This window comes from Oreochromis aureus, linkage group 3 (assembly GCF_013358895.1).
Source record: "Oreochromis aureus strain Israel breed Guangdong linkage group 3, ZZ_aureus, whole genome shotgun sequence".
Lineage (NCBI taxonomy): Eukaryota > Metazoa > Chordata > Actinopteri > Cichliformes > Cichlidae > Oreochromis > Oreochromis aureus.
The window spans coordinates 7,034,918-7,046,438 of NC_052944.1; the positions used below are offsets into that span (position 1 = coordinate 7,034,918).

Here is an 11,521-nt window from a genome sequence, read left to right on the forward strand (position 1 = left end):
GTGAGCACTCAGGTCGCATCAGAGCATCGGGCGTATAGTGTGAGACCCTGCATCGTGACCTACGAACTTCTAACCCCTGCGAGTCAATCGTACAGTTTGAGCAGGCGCTGAATAACGCCACTGAAAAAATCGCACAGCGTATGCCCAAGGCTCCGCCGATGCTGATGGAAATGGACAAAACGTTAAGAAACGCAAAGCCAGAGGAACAGACTAACACACACTAATGCTGTTTTTGACTTCTATTTATGCCCTCAGTAGGCGTGACCTAACGGCCGCACTTCAAAGCACTCAGCCTTTTGACGCGTCATGTATTCTTCCTTCTAATGGCGCAACTCCTCCCACTCATTCATAATCCGACCTCCGCGTTTGCACTCGTCCTACAAGAGTTTCCCAAATTTGAACATCACTGATGTTCATCGGATTTACAGAGTGACGACAAACCCCGTCAGCATGTTAGATAAAGGATTTAAGTTATATGCTGCATCATATATACACAACTACGAAGGTAAGAAAACGTAAATTAACCGACAAAGAAACGTTAGCTAACGTGAAATGCAAACACTACGTTACTCCGCTATGTGTTTCATTTGATGTCAATTCTCTACATTACATGTTTCCTTAAACGGTGTTTATAGTTGAGGTTTAACTAATGTCACTTTTGTTGTTAGACACTTTTATAATAGCGTTAGGTAGTTGGCTAACTAAGCAGGTAGTTAACTACCCAATGCTACTCTTGCTACGTGTAAAGTATATATGTTTAAGACGTGTTGACATGAGTAGTACAGAAATAATGCTAATGGTTCTTGTATCTTTATTCAGTGTCCAAAACACAGGTTGACAGGGAGGTCTGTGTGAGAGCTCTGTGCTACAGGTCAATGAGGAAGAGTGAGGCACCACACAGACTAAGTGTAGGCAGGAAGCTGTGTAAAGTTGTTAATCCCTGTTCAGTGGGGTTCCGTTCATTTAAGCATTAGTTAAGTTCATTCCTGAAGGCCCATCAACTTGAATGTTTTCCTTGTCCCCCTGCTTTATCACACCTAATTTGACTAGTCAGATGTGTTTGGGTGATCAGAAACAAATTTACACCAAGTTAATACTGCAAATATACACAACCTAAGTTATTACAGTTATCAAGGATGGTTAAATTGTTTTAATAGGGAGAGAAGGAAACCCTAAGCATTCAGGAGGGTAAGCCTGTAGGGGTCAGTAACCATAACACTGAACTATGTTCCTGTTTGGCTCTTCCATGAAGATAATGTTACATTTTTAATTTTAGTTCTTTCTTCTTAGATTAAGCTTCTGGATTCATCGCCAGTGCTCCTGTGTGGCAGGTGCTGTTATGTGCAATCACACAGTGGCACTGCTCTTCCAAACAGCACACTACTCACAACTCAGAGTGCCGGTTGTCCCCTGTGCATAGCTGCACCGAATCTGAACAGCAATGGCACAAGCCACGGACAGTGGTAATTTAAATAAGGTTAAAGTTTTTGAATTAGACCATGTTTACATATGAACAGCAACACCATCCATAGTAAATGTGTCTTCTGTTAGGGTGTGAAGCCAGGACCTATCAACTCTATGATCTTCACTAAGCCGGTACCAAATAGGATGGCCCAGACTGGAGTACGGTAATTAGATTTGTAAAATTTGGTTTCCTGTGTTACAAATGCATGTTGCTATTTGTTCATACATGCATGTGTCAGAATAGGTATTAATTTACATACAACATTACACTTTCTGAAGACGGCTAACTCAGTCATGTACATATATACATCCCAGTCTCTAACTTATGCACCACTGTTTCACACTTTTTAGTTTAGTTGTTGTTCAGTATAATAACCTTCTTCCTTACATTATTGTCATTGATGTTTTCTTTAGGAGTGGATTCTACAGAGGCATTGTGGGTCCATTACCAGATCCCTGACCTGACAAGCCCCTTGTGGAAAGTGCCTTTGGGCTGGTGCAGGAGGGCAGTGTTCTGTCATGTCAGCAGCCGGTTTTGACAACCCGGTACATCACACTACACCGTGATGCACCACCAACACCGCACTTGCCTCTGAGAGGGTATGACATCAAGGAAACCCTGCTCGCTCAGACAGCCTGTGATATTTTCTCAAACCGCTGCGCTGAACAAGTTTCCAAAGAACATGCTGTGTGACACAATAAATATCCTTTAACCTGTTAACCTGTGGCTTCTGGAAGAAACTCGGGTGAGTCAGTCACTGCAAACACATTTGTATCATCAAGTGTTTGTCAAATGAAAATGATATGTTTTTCTACACTTAGGATAATTTTCTATGTTGCAGTGCAGTAAAGTGCATGTTTCTTCTGTGTTCAATCATACATGTTCTAATTGTTATAAACAGAAAAATCTTTTTTACTTAACTGCTTGATTCTTAACTTGTTTAACTGAAACATGATGAAATGTCATAGTATTATTTTTTTTAAATGTCCTTGGCAGTGCATGTGTCCGCATTGTAACTTACTAATAAAAAGTCCTGTGTGTACTTTGGTGTGTGTTTTATGTTATTTTATTGCAAATAAATAATAGTCATTTGATTTTACAGTTACACACAATCTTATATCTCTGGCATGGCATGGCAAGGCAATATCGGGTACATGCAATTTGAAACCTGACATTCCAGAGCAAAGCATGAAGCACACAGCACGTGGTCAACGTGACTCATATGGAGACTGACAACATTACAAGGAATAAAGGAAAATTGAGGACTTAGCCACAGAAAAGACTTTTTTCCTTTTTTTTGTTACAATAACTCGAAAAGGTCAACTATGATTTTTAAATTAATATCATAGGTGTGAGTTTAGAGTTCAGATTTTTCTGCACATTCTTTCTTTTGTATTTAATTATGATGGTAAATACATTTTGCAACATATCTGCCTGCACTTGCACTTGCTCTTAAAGTAGGAACAGTTCACCTTTCCAGCTGTATTTTTAATACTGATGAGTTTACTTTAATTGTTAGCCTATTGGTCAAAATGTATTGTTCTTCTGATTCATGTGTAATGCTTTTCTCAAATAATACATCCATTTCAGCACGTAAGCAGCTGTTTGTCTCAGTATTACCTGATAACATACTGAGGCCTGCTGATCACGAAGTATGTGGGAAATAAAAGCATGTTAGGAAGAGACTAGGGCCATTTTCAGTTCGCGCCTGCTTTCTCTCCAACGCCTTGGCTCAAAGAATGTGCTGATGCTGAAGTTGACCTCGACCTTGTGAGCCAATTTTTGTTTCATGTCCCACTTCACATGCTGCAGATGCTCCTGCAGCTCAGTCTTCTCATTGTTTGCAGGGATAACCATTTCATTTGAGGAAGAGGAGCAGGAATGTAGTCCAAAGACAAATGGATGTGGAGAGGAACACTGGGACTTTCTCTCTTTCTATCTCTGTTTTTTTCAGTTGCTAGTTTCCCCTCAAGAGGAATGAGCTCATGTTTGTGGGCTCTGTTGCCACATGTTGTGCTTCACTTTCTAGAATAAGGATGAGTTAGTTTCTGGTCAGACCACAGAGAAGCAGCCAGAAAGAAAACGTGCTTCCCTGTCAAGAACAAACACAAAACATTTGCATGACTTGGTGTAATTACTTGAGTACAGAGATTAGACTTAAAGTAGGATCATAATAATTTGTGATTTTTAAAAAATTATTGTCAAAGGAACTTATTATGCTCATTTCCCTTTTTAAAACAATTCCTGCATTTTACCAGAGCGGTTTTGCATGATTCACAGTTTTAAAAAATCCTTAGCTTTTTGGCTGAGATGAGCATTTAGAGACATTCCATTCACCTGAAGTAATTTACAGCCAATAGTATAGCAAAACTGCCTGAACGAGGCATGACGGAGACACACTTTCGTGTTTTTATGCAAAATTCTGACCCTACCTTCTGAATGTTGCTCATATTGTTTTTCCAGTCTTCTAATTTCCAATTTTGGTGAGCCTGTGCTGTCTTAGTTGACAGGAGTGGGACCTGATGTAGTCTTCTGCTGTTGTAGACCATCTGCTACAGGATTCAATGTGTTATTCAGAGATGTCTTTTCACACACCTTGGTTGATATGAGTGGTTATTTGAGTTATTTCTGCTTTCCTATTATCTTGAAGCAGTCTCGCCATTCTCTGACCTCTGACATCAACAAGGCATTTTTACTCAAAGGACTGCTGCTCACTGCATATGTTCCTCTTTTTAATCCCCAGAGATGGTTGTGTGGGAAAATCCTAGCAGATCAACAGTTTCTGAAATACTCAGACCAGCCTGTCTTACACCAACAAATATGCAAAGTTTAAAGTTACCTAACTCACTTTTCTTCCCCAAACAAGTATGTGGATCCTTTAATATAACTGGAAGAATTTCTATCCTGCTTGTTCAGAATCATTATTGCTTAGGAAAAGAAATGCACAGAGAATACTTTTGCTAAATGTAGTCTTTTCGGTGAGGTTAGGATAGCACTTCAAGTGCAGCATCATCCTGGATTTAGGTGTCAAGACTGATATGCATCTTTCTCTCCCTGTGGCTTTTTACATCTGGAATCAAACAGAATTGCAACTCATGAAAGAATTGTTTCCATACAAACATGCAGACTGCCTTCCAGTTTAACTCCACTCCTCAGCTTGTATAAAACCCTTTATAGTTCACTCTGTCTCCCTGCCCCAAAAAGCCACAGTACAACCAGAGATTATATATGCCAAGTAATGAGATGAAGAATAGGGACGATGGCATGTGGAGTTGATGCTGAGGAGAATTTACAACATCTGCCTTCTTTGTTGTGGCAAATGCATGAGTTGGACCAATGTTTTGGTTAATTTCATGTCTGAACCAGACATGAAGAACCCTCGGTTTCTTGTTATGAAACTGAGTGCTCTTATGGGATGAACAAGAAAATAATCTCATATATTGTAATTCAGAAAAAAATGAGAAATGAGAAAAATATATATATAAAAAAAAGCCAAAAGAAAACACCGGTCATATCTTTAGAAAGCAACATTATGCCACAGACTGTCACTGTTGTGAGTCCATCCATTAGTTTGCAAAAACTTGTTATGAAGCCTCAAGCTGTGCACTTTTGCCGTGACAGTCTAGACATGTTGAATCTGGGATGTGACAAGTGAGTGTGGATTTCACTGTTTAATTGAGGCACACGCTCAAAGGCTTGCAAGTTGTCAGTTACACAAAGGAGAACATAATTTATACAATGAAAGTCACATTGTATTAAATAAGACTTGAAACTAGTGACTCTGGCCACGAATTCATCAGGAAAGTGTTTCCTGAGGTTGTGGATCAAAGTCTTTGTTTTCCAGACTTCCATAGAAGAAGAATTATTTTCTAAACCAAATGAGTTCCCTCCTCACGGCCATCAGGAATACTGAAAGCTGAATTACTGGCTTCACTTTCCAAACGCCAAAGCTACATTCATGTTTTATATGCAGTCTATGGTTCTGGCATTTATTGTTACTGTGACTGTGGAGTGTCCCTTGTGTTAACGGCACAAACTGCTGACAACAATCCATGAACGCTCCAACCTCCTGAAAGAATTCACTGTCAAAGTCTTGTGTTCATCTATGGTAGGTCAGCTACATACACACACAGGTGGTTCTAATGTTAAAATCTTTCTCCTGAGATACAAAGTTTTGAATTATCATGTGCCATGATAACTTACAGATCTCACTGTGCCATATTATCCCAGTAGAGCACTTTGATCAACGACTACAGGCTTGCTTGTCGTTCCTAGAGCCTCTAAAAGTAGAATGCGAGGCAGAGCCTTCAAGTCTCAGGTTCCTTTGTAGAACCATTTACACTTTGGATTCAGGAGACAGACGTCCCCTGTATTTTTAAGGTTAGCCTTAAAGTGTTCCTTTTGAAACATCACTTAGTTATGCATCTTACATCAGTCTGTTGGAGGCCTTCCCATGATGGACACAGCATTTCTTCTCCACGTGTCTATGTGCCACTGCTGCACGTCATTAACAATGCCCTCTCTCTCCTGTAGTCTGTGTTTTGTTGATTGTTCTTCCTCTTTTATGTTTTTTCTTTAACCTAAGAGCTTGGTTCTGCTGAATGGTTCTTCCTATTAAATGGGAGTGATTTTTGGACTTCTCTCTGGTATTGTATGGCCTAGCTGATGATATAAAGCACTTTGAGGTGGGTGGTGTTATGCATTGGCTCTGTAACTGAACTAGCTAATTATTCTGTATGTAAAAAATAAAAAAAAAATATAAGAGAACCAATTATTTATCTTGTATTTTTAAAGGTTTTTTTTTTTTTCAGAATCATTTACAAAATGACTGCATCCATACTCAATAGTTTTTCGGGTACAAAATGTTAGTTTTCATCCTTTGATTAAACTCATTGGCACAATGGGGGTGTGATATCACACCAGAGAGAAATGTGAACAGGCAAAGGTCTCCCATGATTTTCCAGCCTATTCTATGGACTAAAATTGACTAAAATTATTATTTTAGTTTCATCAGATCTCTCCATTGTGAACTAAAATGGCTCAAAAATGATCAATATATTAAAAACATTTGCTCTCTCTGGAAAAAAACCCTCACTCACTATCAGAAAACATCTGATCTTGTGGTTAGAGACAAAAAAATATACTTGAAACATCAGTACAATAGTCTACATGTGTGTAAAAGTAGTCCCTCTTGCATACCTTCACGCTTTGATGTATCAAATAAAAGTTAAAGTCTTACTTTCCTGCAGGATAACTGAAAACATGTTGACACGACTTCACAGCCTTTATTCAGACTGCCGGCCACGGGGGATTTTTCATCCAATCATTTTTACATCCGTTTCACATGTGGAAACAATATACACGTGATTACAGCTAGAAGCTGTCAGTCAAAACACCTATGTGCTGTACACCTCCACATGCCTCAGCTGTGTGATCTCTGTGACACACACACACACACACACACACATGTCCAACTTAACTTCCTCCCTCTCTTTTCTTTTCACCTGCTGACGTGCAGCGATTTCCTGCTTCCAATTCCCTCCACAAATCTGCAGAAATAATTATTGATATTATTTTAGGATGAGCAGGATGTTTTTTTTTTTTGTGAGACATTAAAAGGGAGAAGAGCTGTTAGAAAGTCTTTTCAGAGTGATTGGATCAATCTTTTCAACCTGCAAAATCAAACTTTTCTGATTTGTTGTTTAGAGATGCTAATTCCCCACTGGTGTTTTTTGATCACATGAATGCTACTCCCGCTAACAACTGACTGTGACCGTGGAGTGCTGGAGGAGGAACTATCCCAGTATAATTTCCAGAAGCAAAGATGCCACCAAAGACGATTGTGTTAACCCTTTAAAGCCGGTCGGACTAGGGCACGCTCTGTTGTGCGTAACTGTTTTTAAATCCCGGTCGCAAATTTGCATTATAATATTTATTTTCAATTTTCCTGCAGTATATGAAAATTGGTGTATTTCAAAAAATAAAACTATGAAGACACTTAAAATAAATTTCCTGTGGTGGGAAACTAGTTTGTGCAACTTTTTGTATTTACAGTTTTGAGGATAAGCCTCTTAAATTTCTCTAACTAGAAATATATATGTTAAAAAAACAAAAACGATTTTCAATTTTTTTTGTAGTTTATTGCACTTTTGCAATTTATGTACTTACTATGCACTTAATGCATACATATTATTAAAATTTGGGTTATAATGGTTGTATTGATGTATATCAACTTGAAATGCTCCCAAAAATGGCACTACAGCATGTAAAAATATAATATAAGCTCTGGCGGACTTGGTTCTATGGTAGGTCTTAAAGGTAATCCAGGTATCCAGGTAAGGAAATCCTATAACGTTTGTTCTCTTAAATTCAAGCCACAGAGATGTGGTGTTTAGAAACAATGCATCTCAAATGTTCTGATACTCCTGATGCATACGGGATCCCTACAGGCTTTCGAGAAGGCAGCTGTCCTTCTCTCCTGGATCGGCTGGAGCTTTCTTTAGGTGCCTTCCCAGCTTTGACTAAAGTCCAGCTGGAGTAACCACATTTACTCAGGGCATTCTTGATGTGATGTTCTTCTGCTTCTTTGGCCGCTGTGTCTGTGGGGATGGTGTTCGCTCTCTGTTGTAGCGTCCTGATGACAACCAGTTTATGCTCCATTGGATGATGAGAGTCAAACCTTAAATACTGATCCGTATGCGTAGGTTTACGGTACACATCAGCTTTTAGATGTCCCCCATTACTGATGGAAATGTCACAATCTAAGAAGGCTAACCTGCTACTTCAGACAGTCTATCACCCTCTTCCTGTAACCATTTCCTGGGTCCTAGGGGCTCATAAGTATTTTCGTCACTGAGCAGTGACGAAATGTTCTCATGATAGTCTGGCTGGTTTAGCAAAACTGTGCACCTACCTTTGTCTGCCTAAAGGATGATAATGTGATGTGAGTGCCTTCCTCTCCTCCATGCTGATGTTGGATGCTGGGGGCTTTGCGTTGCTGAGACAGACCGAAACGTCTGCCCGTAGTTGCTCTGCTTCCACGTCTGCAATATTGTTCTTTCAAATTGCTCTTTCTGTGGCTGTGATCAGTTCCACTAGCGGGATTTGTCTTGGCGTCACAGCAAAATTCAAACCTTTAGCAAGGATCTTTTTCTCTGTTTGGGTGAGCTGTCTGTCAGACAAATTCTTCACCCACTTGTCCACATCCTCGGTATGGCATCCTTCTCTCTTCTGACCACTGAGGACACTCTTTGTATTTTGCTGTGGTTTCGGACGTCAAACTGTTGCCACAACAAGTCAAACTCTGTTGCCTGGTTTTAGACTTCATTAAGCAGCTTTTTGCAGACTTTTAGCAGAGTAATCCTGTCTTGTCGGCATCTGAGGCTGAATCTCAGGTGGTTCCTGTAATCAGCCATCTTGCATGCTGTTTGCTCATACTGATGTACTGATCTACTTACCTGGATGATTGAGCATGCATCAAGACGTTGTACTTAGAAAGTGTTAGTACATTTGTGAACACTACTCTTCAGTAGCGCTGAATGCTAAAAGAAGCAGTTGCCATCTTTCTGATATTATTTTAGGATGAGCAGGGATGTTTTTCAGTTTTTGTGACATTAAAGAGAGAAGACCTGTTAGAAAGTCTTTTCAGAGTGATTGGATCAATCTTTTCAACCTGCAAAATCAAACTTTTCTGATTTGTTGTAAGTGAGCGCTCTACCATTTGAGCTAATCCCCACGGATGCATCGGTTTGATCACACGAATGCTACTCTCTCCTTGAAATGCCTAAGGAAACAACTGACTGTGGCGTACTGAAAGGAGGAACTATCCCAGTATAATTTCCAGAAGCACGTGTGTCCGTTCTCTGCACTGCGCATCTGCAGCTCTACAACGCCACAGCATGTGTGATCAGTTAAAGGTCACTACAGTTGACTCGTCTTAGAGTACTGCACCTCTAGTTATTAAGTTAAGCATGTAAACAGGGTGACCCAAGGTCTCACAGTGGTTTGATCCGAAACCTCTGCTGATAATGACCCATGCCTTTTTTCAGTAAATGGTAAAAGTTACTACACCCCTCCCTGTTGTCATTGGCTGTGGTTTATGCTGTGGTATATGATTTATTTTTGGTGCAGCGTCAATACACAGTCCGAAAATATCTGTTCAATAAACCAAATTAATTTTACTTTCATCTCTGAAATACTCTGTATGTATTTGCTGGTGATTCACTTCAAAGTCCGACCTTTCTCACATATTTGAAGACTATTTATCAGTGTCTGATGACGCCACTCGGGGTTGACTCATGTGGGGATTAGCTCAAATGGTAGAGCGCTAGCTTAGCATGTCAAAGGAATTTGCAAAGAAAAGCGTCTGGACTTCTTTAAGTTGCTTGAAGACGTTTCACCTCTCATCCGAGAAGCTTCTTCAGTTCTAAGGTCAAATGGCCGAGAGTCCCAGATTTAAACCCAGTGGGAGTATCCCCCCAAAGAGGGACAAAGGACCACCTGGTGATCCTCTAATCACATGAGCCAAGGTGTGAGAGCGGGTGTGGGACCTAATCAGCCAGGGTTTCGGGTGAGCTCATTGTGAAACCTGGCCCCACCTTGTCATGTGAATTCCTGAGGTCAGATGGCCCAGGATGTGAGTGGGCGTTAAGGGAACTCAAAACTGGATTATAGATGGCAGACAGTTGGTGTCGTAAACCACCGCCTCTGTTCAAAGATGGTCGCTCACAGTGGACATAGATGGCCTCTTTCACTCCTCTTTCAAACCATCTGTCCTCTCTGTCCAAAATGTGAACATTGGCATCCTCGAAAGAGTGACCTTTATCCTTAAGATGCAGATGGACTGCTGAGTCTTGTCCTGTGGAGGTGGCTCTTCTATGTTGTGCCATGCGCTTGTGAAGTGGCTGTTTAGCGGGATTGATGCCCGCATCCTCCAAAAGACTTTTCTTTTAGGCATCGTCACAAAAACATACAAGTTTGCACAGTGAAATCCTCTCATCACCTACCCAAACAGACATTGTCTTTTTACTGTACATGTTCAAGCATACAATGGTAGCCCAACATCACAGAACTCTCAAATGACATTAAACAGTGGCTGTCAACTGAGCGGACAATCATAATGAAGCAGTTCATTTTATTTTGTAGAGTCAAGCGGCTCGTGATATTATTGGCCACCAGATGGCACCAAAAACGACGGTGCTAAAAGCTTTGAGTAATGAACCCTTTTTCTATACAAGCTTCAGTGTTTCAGAAAACTTAATTTGGCCATCACGAGTAACCAACTACCTCATACACATAAAACTTAGAGTGTATTCAAAGTAAATAAAGTTTATTTATTTATTATACAAACTTTAAAGAGCTAATCCCCTGTGTCTCCTGCGGTAGCAAGATCACAATGCAATGACGTGTGCCACTGAAAATATATGAAGACATATGAGTTATTATTTGTCAGACTATATCAATTGCCCATTGATGATGGCTAAAGATTACATTGCTGTTTTCTGTGAAGGATATATTCCTGAGTCTCGTGACGTACTAATGAAAGCCCAGTAACAGTAAGGTCTGGTAGGGGTAGCTAGTCACAGGGATTTAAGGGATTTGTTCACTCTGCAAATTAAATGTTTTCATGATGAGGTTTAAAGTGAAACACCCGTTTGGAGGATGCGGGCGTCGATCCCGCTACCTCTCGCATGCAAAGCGAGCGCTCTACCATTTGAGCTAATCCCCTGTGGTTGCAACGCACACATGTCACATGATCTGTGGTGTTTCAGAGCTGCACATATGCAGTCCTGAGTACAGACACACCAGGGCTTTGCTTATGAACCTAGAACTGGGATTGCTCCTCTTTCCAAAAGTAGTTTAATGACATTTAGCTTCTAGTAGGGTACCTGGTCACATGAACGTTTCAAATATTGTAAAGGCCATGCCCAGAATATCAAGTCAACACAGCACTTGAAATGATCTGTTACTTAGAAAATGAATAAACTGCAATTGAAAAGTCTGGCTCATTGTCTTGAAAGGCAGAGTGCTCGTTTTGAATGGACAACTGTTCCTTGT

At 40.3% G+C, this 11,521-nt stretch overlaps 1 long non-coding RNA gene across 1 annotated transcript; it reads left to right on the forward strand.

The window, feature by feature from the left end:
- The first annotated feature begins 388 nt into the window (after positions 1 to 388).
- LOC120437388 lies at positions 389 to 2,059 on the forward strand. Its single transcript, XR_005611081.1, has 4 exons — positions 389 to 505; positions 1,291 to 1,463; positions 1,552 to 1,628; positions 1,879 to 2,059. It is a non-coding gene; the product is annotated as an uncharacterized LOC120437388 (long non-coding RNA).
- Positions 2,060 to 11,521: the final 9,462 nt, after the last annotated feature.